Source organism: Polyodon spathula, chromosome 13, assembly GCF_017654505.1.
Source record: "Polyodon spathula isolate WHYD16114869_AA chromosome 13, ASM1765450v1, whole genome shotgun sequence".
NCBI lineage: Eukaryota > Metazoa > Chordata > Actinopteri > Acipenseriformes > Polyodontidae > Polyodon > Polyodon spathula.
Window position 1 is genome coordinate 2,050,285 of NC_054546.1, and position 15,143 is coordinate 2,065,427.

At 37.7% G+C, this 15,143-nt stretch overlaps 1 protein-coding gene across 2 annotated transcripts in view; it reads right to left on the reverse strand.

The window, feature by feature from the left end:
* Window positions 1–2,597, reverse strand: part of LOC121325515 (gamma-adducin-like) — a 60,368-nt gene extending 57,771 nt beyond the window's left edge. The window contains exon 1 of one of the 2 annotated variants that reach the window (XM_041268057.1): window positions 2,397–2,597. The gene's annotated coding sequence lies outside the window, so the exon portion shown is untranslated. The remainder of the gene's footprint in view (window positions 1–2,396) is intronic. The other variant, XM_041268058.1, reaches the window with a different exon arrangement.
* Between the last annotated feature and the right edge of the window lie 12,546 nt (window positions 2,598–15,143).

Genomic DNA, 15,143 nt, shown 5'->3' on the forward strand with positions numbered 1-15,143 from the left:
GCAGGTATATTCTTTCTGACAATCACAATATATGATTAGTTGTATAGTCCTAGCCTGGAATAAACTGACCGAGGCATGTCAGGAATTGCATGAGTACCCCAGAAATCAGTGGAAATACTGTTTTTTTTTTCTTCATTTAAGGAAGTCCAAATGCAGTATCAAATGGGGAACACATGGGCAAACCCCAAATAAATATATTGTTTTGAGGAAGAACAATGCACATAAATATTGTTTTTAATTTATATGTGTTTGTTAATTGTTGCTGGAATAGAGCTCAATATTAATCAAACCTGCCTGTTTGTAAAATGTACCTAACCAGAGCAATTATAAATAGCAGCTTGGGAGTCTAAGATACTACTGCAGTCTTGGCAAAAATATACAATTCACTATGGAATTTCGGAAGTCAGCATGCCCTGACAGAAGGGTTTTTTGCTTGACACCTGTCCATGTGGATCTAGGCTTAGAGCACCGACACATATTTTGCATTGGCTGCCAATCACCCATGCGACTCAAGTGAACCTTTACAGCTGGTTGAAAAATAACGGGGCCCCAGTATCCCATCAAACAGTGTAGTAATGCTAGGCTGCTGCTTAGTGTGCAAAATCAATACTTTCTTTTTCCAGTACCTCTACCAACAGGGGGTGGGGTGTTTCCATCTTTTTAGTAGAGTATAGCCTCCTGTTTGAACAACAGATATTTTCAATAGTTTATGTAATCCCATGTCTTTTTCCTTTTAATATTTAATATAGTTCCTGGCTGCTATGATATAACAGTTATCATACAGACATTTAGGTGTGTCTCTACATATCTGACTATTACAGCAGCTGCATATTCAAAATGAAAAATCATGCAATCATGCATCTGCCTTAAAAGAAAGTTGCTGGGCCATATTCAACATTCTTGGCGAGGCCTCCGAAAAACATATTTTCCAGATTACAGCGAAACGTCTAATTATTCTGGAAAAAAAAAAAAAAGCTTCTAATACTGCAGACCTCAGAATTCCATAAACAAAATAATAAACGTCAAGAACAATTATGGGTGTCATTTTTTCCCCCGATTCGGTTCCAAAATACTAGTACTGCCCAGGCACCAGAAAGCAAAAACACATGCCAGAACGCCTAGATTTCCAGATATTTCACTTGCAACCTGCTCTAAATCTTAGCTTTCTAAAATAAAAATTAAGCTTATAAAGAATTTAGGGACCTGACCCATTAATGCTACAAGATAGTCTCTATTTTAAGAAGGGAAAGAAAGCGGTGGGTCTGTTTCAGAACTGCACTTCTTTTACTTTATAACTTATAGCCCGGTTTTATTTCTGACAGCATACTGTACATCATAATTGTTTTTATTGGTCTGGCTGAAAGCTATCCAACCATTATCACCCCAGCCTCTCTGCCATGACATTTCCACTTCTTTATAGATGGACCCAGTCCAATTATGCAGAAGATGATGAAGCATAAAATTGAACTTTAGGTACTTATCAGACCATAAACATATTACAGTATTTTTTTATTATTATTATTTTTTTTTTAAGTTTTTACTTTGGTACTATCCAGACATTAGATTTCTCTAAGACTTTACTAATCTGTACCGTCTTGCACTGTATCAGAGGTCTTCTCGATCCCTGTCATTAGGGTTCTATTTTTTTCTGACTTATTATACACATCGCAACTGTTGCACAGTAAGCCTGACATCATGTGTGATGTTAAATCCTTTAATTCCTGCTACTGTTTATGTTCCTATGGATGGATGAGAACTGTCCCGTCCTTGCTGCACACCCTATCCGCCCTCGTGATTCACTGTACCCATCAAGTACAGTTCTAAACCAGGACATTCCAGATATAACATGAGGTTTAGCGAATGCAATTTACGGGCTTGGTGTTCATCACCCAACGATACAGAATACCGCACCTCATCAATTGCATCACACCCCGTGGGGTTTTTAATTACAAATGCACGTTTTCACTTACCGTACCGCAGTCTGTCGTTGTTCTGATGTATTCTTATGGGCAAGTTAGCATATTGTAGTTGACCGTATTTCAATGTTTATATCAACTGTGTCACACACGTTAATCAATAAACGCCTATTTAATAGACTACACACATACACGTGTACTTTCCACCTGAAACTCAAGCGGTAGGTGTTGCGCCTGTCCTTTGTTACTACAGGTCTTACAATTGTGATAAATGAGGTAAAAGAAACGTTGCTTTAATTGAATGTATAGTAATTACAGTAACTGTCCCCAGTTTGCTGCAGCCGCAAACTAAAGGTCGTCGTGTTTTTTTTTATTTTTTTTTTTTTATCACAGGTCCTAAATATAAAGTCAGTGCTATCTGTTTTTAATAAAAGTTAAATATAGTTACAGCATGCAATAACAATTTTTAAAAGGCTGTACCTGAAATATTCCGCTTACTTCCCAATTCCAGCTGCCTTCACTCTTCCACCAGCTTGCTTTGCTGCAGTATCGCTGTTGCTAACGCCAATCGGAGAACCACTATCTGGCAGGAAGTGTTTTTTTTTTTTTTTTTTTAAACTCCCGCTTCTCTAGTTCTCTTGGTTGTTTACTCCACACCGAGATCACTATCTGGCAGCCCCGCCTCCTACAGGAGCAGACGGCAAAGGGCTTATGTTATGTTAATTTGTTTGTGTGCAAAACTAAACTATTTTATAATGATTATTACCCATTTATAAAAAAAATGTGTTATAATTTATCAATTCAATGATCGTTTTCAGGAAATATTTAGCTTACTACATTCGAAAAACACTAAATGTGCATTAATTAGTTTTGATACCAATGGGATCAATACGGTATATTACAAATAATATACATTGTTTTAAAAATCTTATTAAACTACAAATACACGTTGTATAATGATTGTGTGTTTAAGGTTTGATGACATAATTGTAACCGAAACGCGGCAGCGCATCACATCACCTGCTGCAGTGTGGACTATCTTCTCAGACCCGTTGCCTGACAATTGAATTTTAGGAAAATAATTTTTACCATCAAATTCTTAACTATGTCATGTTATAATCAGGTTGCTTTACATATAAAAACAGGATGAACAAACGCCGCAGTTCAGTTTCTTACCGTATCTGGACTGCAAACACTCAAAGTCCTTGATGCATGGAGCGTGGACTGGAGAAGGGGCGTTACCAGACTGCAGTTTTAAAATCGTTACTTCTCATTTGGGTTGAAGAAATTGCCTTCAGTTCAAGCCAACAATTTTCACCTGCAATAACTATATAGTGAATTCCAAATTTGCTCTTACATTACCCAACACAATATACAATGCATTTAAAAAAAAAAGTGCATTGAGAAAACGGATAACGATGACTCTTGTACATACACGTTTTTACAGTTAATGCATGCATAAATAAATATATATCATAATAAGTATTTTTTATGCAACATATTACCCATTTTCTTAGTAATGGTACCTATCTGTGCTGCTGCACGGTGTGGAAGTTTGCATTCTGATATAACGCTCTTAGGTTTCCAAAAAAAAAAAAAAAAATGCAATTGCTTAGTAACTAACACAGTCAACAAATAAACAGTATCAACTCTAACTCTAATATTATAGTAACTTGTTGTAATAACAATTAGAAATCAATATGAAGTTAAATAAAGCCTGCAAAATGTGTTCCAGTACTCATTTTCCTTTCTTTTTTTTTTAATTCCCACCCCTAATATAAACAGAACAGGAATATTTAAGAGAATGATACCATTCTCTTGACCTCTTGACCCATGTGGTCATTGTGCACTGTTCAAATAGCCACTGTTTTCCATCCATAACCTTTCACCATGCTGCCGGTAGAACACACACACCACCTGTTCCCATTTGTCTGCACTCGTTTCCAGCACAGTGGCAAGAAAGAAAATCTTTTTCATTATTAATGCTAGAAATTAATATAAAGTACTTCGTTTCTACTGTCATTCCAATTAATAATTCAACCTCCCCTAACTGGTCTAGGGTAATAGCCAACAGTACTTCATGGAATGAAGTTTCTATAATGGCACGACAATATGTAAGCAACACCGCTGTGATCACTTACAGCCATTCTATAAGAATCACTAAGCAAGAGTCATACATAACCACTGCACAGAGCAGCCAGGCAAGCTTGCACGATCAGTTACAGAGTTTTTAACCTCACCAGCAAGGGGCAGAATCTGTAACAGCAGGGTATCAGGCAACATAGCTAGCCAATAAGGTTGCAGCAATTTTCCAAGTTTTTTTTTTTTTAAACATCAATATACTATAACCTCAAATTTGTTTTTTTGTATATCCCAAAATACATACATTTCAGAAGTGGTTTTAAAGATAATATGATTAATCCAACTGCGTGCTAATTTATTCTTGGTAGAGACTTTCATTCCTTTATGGCAGGAAGCAAAATATACTTTGAACCTTAGTCCAACGTTGAGTCCAAGAAGAGCATCTATTTCTAACAGATGCTGTACCAGCATCTTTCTTTGCACTGTGTATAATAAGAGTGTAAAGTATGCTTCAGAATGGTAGCTGTAATTTGTGCTAGCTGCAGTCTCAAGTTAACGTTGCACAGGCATTTACATTTGAAAAGCTAGCTTTAATGCAGCCCTGGGCAAAATGTGGACCCTGTAAGAAAGGGATTATTTTTCCACTTCAAGTCATCTGAAAAGCACCCTCTGTGGAATGCAAGTTTTAAGCCTTGAGGCCTCTGTGGTTGAGATTAAAACTCCTCTTACTTCATCTCTAGGGAGTTAAGGTTTTGGGAGTACCCTGTTCTCTCAGTTAGGCAAACACATAAAGAAGAAACTGCTCTATTATTTCTTTATGATAACAGTATGAATTCTCCAGTTTATTGTATTGCACAGAGTATGGATAACTGAACACTCCTGACTTCCTGGATCTTCTTCTGAATCTTATTTATTTTAACATTCATTTAGGACAAAAGCTTTAGTTAGGACCTTTGGGTGTCTGCACCAGACCAGTAAATACAAGTGTCCTGTAAGTTTAATTCACTCAAACATGCTTAAGAGGGTTGAAAAACGTAAAAGGTGATTAGGGAACACTGTTTGTAACACTGCTAAGCTTGGAGTGCACAAAGAGGTGCTAGTAAAAAGCATTCAAAAGAGGAGGAGGTTTATTTGTCTAAAGCTGAAACTACCATTAGGAAATGTAAAACAAATGAAAAGATTTCTTGATGCACAAAAGTTCACAGTGCCCTACTGTAGATATGCCTAGGGTATATGTACTTGTTTCTGTTATCTGTGGAATCTTCTGTTGCCTTGTTCTAGCAATCTCAACAGATTTAATGTACTTGTCTGCAATAACTAAAACACAGTAAACAGTGTCAATAACGGGTTTGGGTTTCTCCTAAAAGAACACACTTCAAGGCAGACAGTGACACCTAGTGTCAATATACAGTAAATAAGACTATGCATAGTATACAGCAAATATAGCAATCTAGACATTGAAGGACAAACCTTATAATGAAACATCAAAATAAAATAAATACACAATAATAATGTATATAATTCTTTGTGTATTGTCAACTATATTGTTAGAATCAGGGAACTTTCTAGAAGCAGGTTTGACAGTGAAAGAACTGTGTGTATAAGTCTTTTAAATACATGAAGAATTGAAGCCTCATGCACCACAAAACCCTTTGATCTATTGTTCACCGGTATAGAGCTTACAGTTCCCATGAGCTGCTTTGAATACAGACAAGCAGCTATGTTGTTCTTCTAAACGAGACTCTAATCCCCAACAATCTGTTCTTTCATAAAAATGTGAAGAGACCCATTAAACTTTTCCAGGAAAACTTTTCATAATGACCGGTTGACTGAGCTTTCAGGATATATATATATATATATATATATATATATATATATATATATATATATATATATATATATATATATATATTTCTCTTGGATCACTTAATATTGGAGAATTTTGTCAAAACAAAAACGTCACTTTCAAAAAGTGCATAGTTTAAAAGCCTTAAAAATAACCCTGCTAACATCATCCAAACCAACAGTTTAGGTCTATCAGGATTGTTTGGTCATATCCACCTCCCTATAGTGTTACCCACAAGCTTTCCATGTCACAACACACTGAACCTAAAACACAGCTTTATTGAGAGCCAGAACAAATATCACTGATATACTGACTGAATGCATGTAACACATGGTAAAATGAAAGAGCATGTACTTTCTCGAATCCAGCAACTACAGAGAGAGAGAGAGAGAGAGAGAGAGAGAGAGAGAGAGAGAGAGAGAGAGAGAGAGAGAGAGAGAGAGAGAGAGAAACAGCTCCGCCACCTGGGAGTTACTTGTATAACGTCAGGAGGAGATAACCTTTTCTTTGGGTAGGACAGTAGCCTGTTTCACAAACTTCAAAGTGAGGGAGAGCAATTATGGTTGTTTGAATTTGAAGCAAATAACCAAAGTAAGGCACGATTAGAAGAGTGTGCAGTAACAGGTGCACAGCTAAGAGCATGGAAGAAAATTATACCAGGAAAGAAAAGCCTTATATATCAGTCATAGATTACAGAGAACTCGTTTAGGGCACAGTGCACCATTATGTCCTTCTTAAAAACTGTTGAAAATGCAGTGTAGTGTACCGCATTCAACAGCAGGGTCATTTTTCAGGGTCAGAATTAATTTAGAACTATTTAATTGGGTCTCAATTAAAAACTTCAAACTTGTGCACATTTGTCTGTTTTGAGAAGGGACAATACAACTTTCTTTATGGCCAATTAACCGACACAGACAAATCATCATTTTGGAAAAATAATATAACCCTCATGACAGTGTAATTGTAATTGTAATTAGTTGGGTCGGTCAACCGAGTAGTAACATTGTCTGGACCTATATATATATATATATATATATATATATATATATATATATATATATATATATATATACACACACACACACACACACACACACACACACACACACACACACACACACACACACAGAAAAAAATGGCAACATCAGGACCTGGCAAGCCAAATTCTTTTCAGCTGTGGCTGGAGATTTGTACATCCGTCAAAATGAGGGAGAAGATGCTGCAAGGATTTTCTCTGATCTGATGAGCATCAGGAAGAGTGCCGGTGTATTAGAAGTCAGTCTGTTTGTAGTACAGAATGAGTCCTCCAGTTGTGATTCTCTCGCTGGCTTGCTGGACAGCTTAAGCTTGACATCACTTGGAATGCTAAAAGTGGGTTCCCCTCAAAATGCAACCAAGTCCAGACTGGAAGCTTCCCAGCTCATCACAGACAAATGCTTTGCTCTGATCAGGTTTGGTAGGGAGTTTGGATGTGCAGAAATCAGAGAGGTAGAAGTAAAAAATGTTGCGGCTCCCATCAACATAAAATATATGAGAGGGTCCATTAGTTTTAGCCAAGCCTCTCCTTTTGATAGTACAGAAATTACAGTGTCCCTGTCGAACCTAAAGAGCTTGGTGGGACCTTATCATGTCCATCAATTTCCCATGCCACAAAGAAAGACTTCGGAAGAAAACCTTTGTCACAATGACCATGTGGGTGGGCACTAGAATCTTTTTGACGTGGACACAACAATTCCTGAATACCCAAAAGTTCCAGGAGCAACTCATGACATGTATGAGACATGCGTTCTCAATGGCAGGCATGGGTCCATGGCAGGTCATGACAACTTCAGTTCCACGTTTACGGATTGGAACTTGCCTCTCTTTTGGAGGAACAGCAATGTCGGCCGCTCAGTGGTGATTCACCATCCAAATAGTTCAAGGCTTCTTTGTGGGACAATTAGCTATCCAGGAAATGTGACAACAGCAGTGGCTGTCTTGAAAGGTGCTGTGGTTGGAAGGATCATGATCAACCAGCTGAAGAGTAACCCGGATTCAGACTTAACTGTTTTCTTGGAGCTCTCTTATGGGAACTCACTGTCCCCTGCAAACAGTAACCACAACTGGCACGCCCATGTGTACCCTATCAGCTCGGAAACAGACACAGCTGTGTGTCAGAGTACAAAGGGGCATTATAACCCCTTTAAAATTGACGCCAACAATACCAATTATTACCCCAACTGCAACCCAGACAGCCCCTTTGCATGTGAAGTGGGAGATATTTCCAGCAAGCACATGGCAATCAGCCTCACCTCTCGTGTAGGAACCATACTAACCAAGTTTTTCTTCATTGACACCACTGCAGGGCTCTCTGGGATCACCTCTGTTCTTGGAAGATCATTGGTGATTCACGGGGCAGACAAAGCAGGCAACAGATTGCCTTGCACAAATATCACTGCTCTGCACTCGGCTTCAGCATGAACAGGGCCCTGGTTCGAGGCTGGGTCATCCCATGGCAGAGTGCAGTTCTCATAAAGCTCATACCTAGAGCCCACTGTGATCAAAGTGTCTTTGACAGATTTACAATCTGCAGCTGGGGGCTACCATGTTCACATACTACCCCTGAGGAAGAGTTCTCTGGACAGAGGCGTTTGCTCAAATAAAAACATTCTGGGCCATTTCAATCCCTTCTCTGCAAACCAATCCATATCTCCTCTCCCTGCTACTGGCAGTTTGGATCAGTATGAGGTTGGTGACATTAGTGGTAAATTTGGACTTTTAACAACTCTAACCCAGATGCATGAACAGTATGTGGATAATAATTTGCCGCTCTTTGGACCAGATAGTATCATGGGACGCTCACTGGTTGTTCATTATGGAGATGGAAAAAGGTAAGCATTATTTTATTTATTTTTAGACAATAGTATTTATTATTGTACTCTTATCTATGGTTCCAGTAATAGTTTGTAGATTAAATAAGTTCCTGTGCATCACAAGTACAGTTTCTGAGTACTGACACACATTTTGATTTACTCACTTGCCCTTTAAAATAACTGAGGTAAATTAGTGTTACAAGGGAAGAATGTAAACAAGAGACACAGCAAACAATTTTTTCAAAATTGAGGTCATAATATTGTAGCTGTAAATATCTGGCATTGGCAGCATTCCAGTGTTACTGTTTATACCTGTTAAAAGTTTACTATAGTAATTATGAAAGGTAACTTAGTGATACTTGTTGATCAGAATGCTGTTGTATCATTTTCTGTTTTATTCATTGATTTAGACACTCCTGCAGCCTCATTATACAGAAGAGCAACATTTCTTGTAGAGTATGTTTTTCAGGAACAGTGGCTTGAAACCTGGTTCCAGGATACCAGGAGACCTAGTCTGAGGCAACCTTTCTGTATCAACTTTCCCCTGGTGTGCCATGCAACTCAGTGAGTCTGTCCGCGGTGATGTGCTCATAACTACGGGTTTAAAACCTCGATCTAGTGTTATGTACAGTCCCTCTGTGTCACTAGAACTGCTGTGCATTACAAGAGTTTAAAAACTCTCAGGTCTTATAGCTGGAAATTCTTAATCTATGATGGACTAACCCTTGATTAAAGACTGTTTGTGCTTCCAGGCTGGTAACAGCACTCACTGTTCTCCTGGTCACCCTCTGAGCTGCATGGTTGGAGACATGACAGCAAAACAAGGTCCTGTTAGTCTGGGAAGCCGACAGCTGCTAACTGACACCAATCTCCCACTGGCTAGTGATTTCTCTGGTAATATTCTAATGGCTGGTTTGTAAAACAAAAGAAATGGTTACACTTAACTTTAAATGTGTACATCTTTTTGTACGATATATGTAAGTACACAATTGTATCAGACAGAAAAAGGGTTAGAGTTTGAGTTGGGGTTAGGTTTAGAGTTAGGGTTAAGTTTAGAGTTAGGGTTAGGGTTAGGGTTAGGTTTAGAGTAGGGTTAGGTTTAGAGTTAGGGTTATAGTTTGAGTTGGGGTTAGGTTTAGAGTTAGGGTTAGGTTTAGAGTTAGGGTTAGGTTTAGAGTTAGGGTTAGGGTTAGGGTTAGGGTTAGGGTTAGGGTTAGGGTTAGGGTTAGGGTTAGGGTTTAGGGTTAGGGTTAGGGTTAGGGTTAGGGTTAGGGTTAGGGTTAGGGTTAGGGTTAGGGTTAGGGTTAGGGTTAGGGTTAGGGTTAGGGTTAGAGTTAGGGTTAGAGTTAGGGTTAGGGTTAGGGTTAGGGTTAGGGTTAGGGTTAGGGTTAGGGTTAGGGTTAGGGTTAGGGTTAGGGTTAGGGTTAGGGTTAGGGTTAGGGTTAGGGTTAGGTTTAGAGTTAGGGTTAGGGTTAGGGTTAGGGTTAGGGTTAGGGTTAGGGTTAGGGTTAGGGTTAGGGTTAGGGTTAGGGTTAGGGTTAGGGTTAGAGTTAGGGTTAGGGTTAGAGTTTGAGTTGGGGTTAGGTTTAGAGTTAGGGTTAGGATTAAGGTTAGGTTTAGAGTTAGTTTTAGAGTTAGGTTTAGGGTTATTGTAGGGGTTATATCATGCAAACAAAATTACAGTAAGTAACTACTAAGTAAATACACAGTAATTAGATAATATAAATAATATAAATTGTTACCTAGGAAACTTGTAAAGAATGCTTTGTTGCTGTTTTTCTTTTTTTGTATGACCAAGAAGAGCTCTCTTGAAAAATTCCTGCATCTTAGAGAGTGGAATGCAAACCCTTTTTCATTGCTTATTAGTTTGGAGAATGTTTCAGTTGTAAGCAGATTCTTCTAGACCATTTATATTTCTGGCCCTTTCTGTTGTCCTTGTCATTTTATAACACTGGCACCATTTGTATAATCAGAGGAAAAAACACACGTACAGTATTTCCAGCAAACCTACAGTGTTCATATCCAGATTAAATAAACATTTCCCTTAGCACAAAACACATTTCATATAAAATGTATAAAAAGCAAACTATATTTATGTAATCTCCAGAGCACGGAAAATACTATTTGTATGTTGTTGTTTTTTTTTTGTTTTTTTTAACATCAGGACATTTTCTGCTTGCTTGCTTTCCAGATATTACAGTAACGGCAAACCTTGACCAGCTATTTTTTTGTGTTTTTTTTTTTTTTTTTTTTTTTTTTTTTTGTTTTTTTTTTTTTTTTTTTTTTTTTTTTTTTTTTTTTTTTGTTTGGTTTTTTTTTTTTTGCAAGAGTAACCAAAACATATTGAAGAGTAACAAGAGAAATAAAATAGCTGGAACAGAGACTTAGTTATTCCAGTAAGAAGATCTGCATAAAAGCTCCTGAACCTTCTTTGTTTCCTGCTGTAGTTGTATACAGGTCATTAGTCCTCAAGAGCAGTAGTGGAATCGTGGACTGTGCAAGCATCCTGCCGGACTCCTCTACTGCACTGCTGACATTCCCCAAAGTAAACTCCTTCAGCAGGTCAGTGCCCCTCAGTCTACTGTCCCTGTCTTTACTATGCATTTTGACAGTGACTAGCTTATGTGTAAGCATGGGGATATGCAAAGGCACAACAAGAGGAATTACATACTGGCCAATGTGTGAAGTGAAGCCAGGAAAACAAGGCTGAAGAAAGACAAGGAATTGTCCAGAGGAGGTAGATAGGAATAGATCACCATGTCTTCATATTGCAGCATATGATTCAATAACCTGTTTGTTACTCTTAAATTATGCATTGGTGAGTTATCAATTTTACATGTAATAAATATCTTTTAGATGACACTAGCGGTGTTAATACTGTAGAAAGACAGCGCCTTCCTACTGTTTGATGAGTGCTGCAGCAACATGCTTACACAGCACAAAAACACACCAAGAGCCATTCTGCAGTAAAAGACAATGTTACTTTTACACTTGGGCAACTGTAAACTGTAATGCTGGAATTCACTAGAGCGCTATGCAGGCACATGCTATACTGCACATCTTTGTTACTGTAGATCTATGAGTACACTATAATACATTGTGTTCTTAAGGCCTCTCTGTATAGGCACACACTGTTCTGTACTCTAGATCAGCATCTTGCTTCTTCTGTAGGTTTGAGTTCCGCAGTACAGATGCCAGCATTCTCAAGGTCCAGCCGTGGGAGGTCACTATTTTATCAGGGGCTCCGTCTCTCATCTACAAGGACAAATGCCAGCAGGTCAACTTCTTTGTGTCAGGTAAAATTGTCAAATCACTAACACATCAGTTTTCACCAGGGCGAACAGCCTCCAGAAGACAGAGCCTTGACATCCTTGACGTGTCGCAGTCAGAAGTGTAGTTGGAAATATAACAGGGAACAGGGAGTGACAGGTCTGACTTTAGTTTAAGAAACTACAATGAAAACACTCGGAAACAAATACACAGATTGGGAAATGGATGAACGTAATCATGTAGGTCACGGTGAGTATGGATCACACCCTTACTGTGAATGAATGTGCTAACAAAAGAGTCTCCTGCAATAAGAAGCTGCTGAAAATCAAGCATGTGGCTAAAACACACTGTTTGTTTTATGAATGTAATCCAAAATGCCGTAAACAATGTCTTTGCAATGACTAAAAGCTTATGAGTAAAGGGCAAATCACATTGTACTGAGAACATGAAAATAGCTACTCAGGAGAAATCACCAGGGGGATTAATAGACCATAATTCAAACCTCTTTCAATAGGGTCTTCAGTTGCACAAGAATACAATAGCCTCTGAAACCACTGAATTGAAAAGAAACCTGAATACTGTATTTGGTTCTACGCAGGATTGGGTTACATTTAATGAGACCGAGGGCGAATGTGAAATTCCTTAGAACTGTTTAATATACACATAACTAAACTACATACACAGAAAAGTATAATAAATACAAAAATAATTGCATACATTTATTAAGAGGTAACAATATACAGTAGCTTTTAGTTTTAAGGATTCAATCTGTAAAAAGCAATAACAATAAACCACGATTAAAGGACAATACCCTGGTAGTCTGTATAGTAAGTATCATCCCAACACAGTCAGCAGTGTCAGAGTTCTTAATTACTACACTGATCTATCTCTATCTATCTATCAATGTATATATGTATGTATGTATGTCTGTACTGTGTGTAATTTCCGAAGTATAGGTAGTACTTCTGCAAGCCAAGTTAATGTGTTTATATACCAGACTGTTTTAAGAGAGATTTAAGGAGCCAAGAGAAATTGAAAAAGTGTTTGAATATTATCGCATTTATGTAAAATGTAAAACTTTGTACCCTTATTTACTGTCTTCCAGGTGATGTAAATATAAGAAAGATGAAAAGAAGCTGGGAAAGTTCAGACAGTCCAAGCTGTGCTCCCCAGACGGTAAGTATGCATACTGGAGTAGATTCCCCCCAGCCATATAAGGTGTCACTTTATTACATCATATTATCCCCATCAAGGAGTCTGTTCAGTTCGATTCTGCAGATGTAAAGGAGTCTGAATTGTTGTTATCTAAAAGTAAACAGTACTATTGTGTCATCAATGTAAATTAAAAAATGGTATTGCTACTGTTGTATTGAGATGTATATGTTAAATGGTATTGCTACTGTTGTATTGAGATGTATATGTTAAATGGTATTGCTACTATTGTATTGAGATGTATATGTTAAATGGTATTGCTACTGTTGTATTGAGATGTATATGTTAAATGGTATTGCTACTGTTGTATTGAGATGTATATGTTAAATGGTATTGCTACTGTTGTATTGATGTGTATATGTTAAATGGTATTGCTACTGTTGTATTGATGTGTATATGTTAAATGGTATTGCTACTGTTGTATTGAGATGTATATGTTAAATGGTATTGCTACTGTTGTATTGAGATGTATATGTTAAATGGTATTGCTACTGTTTTATTGAGATGTATATGTTAAATGGTATTGCTACTGTTGTATTGAGATGTATATGTTAAATGGTATTGCTACTGTTGTATTGAGATGTATATGTTAAATGGTATTGCTACTATTGTATTGATGTGTATATGTTAAATGGTATTGCTACTATTGTATTGATGTGTATATGTTAAATGGTATTGCTACTGTTGTATTGATGTGTATATGTTACATGATCTATTTTTATAGATCCCGATGTTCCCAATGCCAGCCAGTATGTGAAGTGTTGAGGATACCTGCTGACTCTGCTGGCCGCTGTTCCTCCATTCATCCTTTCTGTGATGTTACAATAACTCGCAGCCACTGAGAGGGCTACAGTAGCCTTCCATGCAGCATTATCTTTGCCTCCAAGGTGCTGTTGACCTGATGATAAAATTGCTGCCAACCCTCTGCTAACTTCCCTGTAAACCTGTGTTTTCCTCATGCGTGATCATGTTGCAAACCTGTAGAGCTCCTGGGAATAGCTTGGATTCTGCTCCTGTATCTGTGAAGATATTTAGGCTTTATGATTGAAAGGATATGTAATATTATTAAATAAATATGATTCATGTGTATGGCTGATTTTATTGTCTCAATAAAACGATTCCTTCCCTGTGTAATTTAAATCTAAGAAATACCCCAAAAAGGCAAACTGATAAGGGCATATGGAAATATTAGCTCAAATGTATTTCAATATTTTGCACTTATAGTTTGGATTTGTTTAGCCTTACTGTTTACGAAAAAAAGTCTATAGATACCATTTTATTACAAACGTTAATTATATTATCACAGATAGGCATGGATTTGTTCTTCAGTGTGTTATTTTTTTAAAAGATGTTTTTGAAACCTCTCTTTCTCCCTCTTGTGGTCATAAGAATACACTACATGGAATGTAAGCACGGCATCTCATCCACTTGTGACAGCAATGAACGTGCAGAAAGTGCTGTACTACTAGGAAGAAACTGTCGAGAAGCATCGCAGCGTAGTGTCGAGCATGCCTGGGGTAGGCTTCAAAATTCACTATAACGTCACCTGGTCATATGCACATAACCTGCAGGACAGGAGCTGTATTATTTCTACTGTCTTGGATGGTGACATTAGTACCGGCTGTTTACTTAATTTGACAATTCTGTTTTACCATACACCACACGTGGTTCAAAAAAAGATTGCATATTTAAAATGCTAGATAAACAGCATAAATTCACGTATGAACTAGGTCAACGAATCCTCAAGTGGTCTCATAAACTGTAATTTTCCAGTTCTACTTACTGCATTGTTACAGGTAAATATATCAAACAATTACATTACGTCCTGTGTGTTTTGATCAAGGTGTTGCATTGTGTCCGGATCTGCACACCAGTAGTACAGGTGATGGAAGTCTGAGGACCGCCCCTCAGTTGCTTCGTTTGTTTTGATTGGTTGCCTGTTTGACACATGGGAAATACGTCATC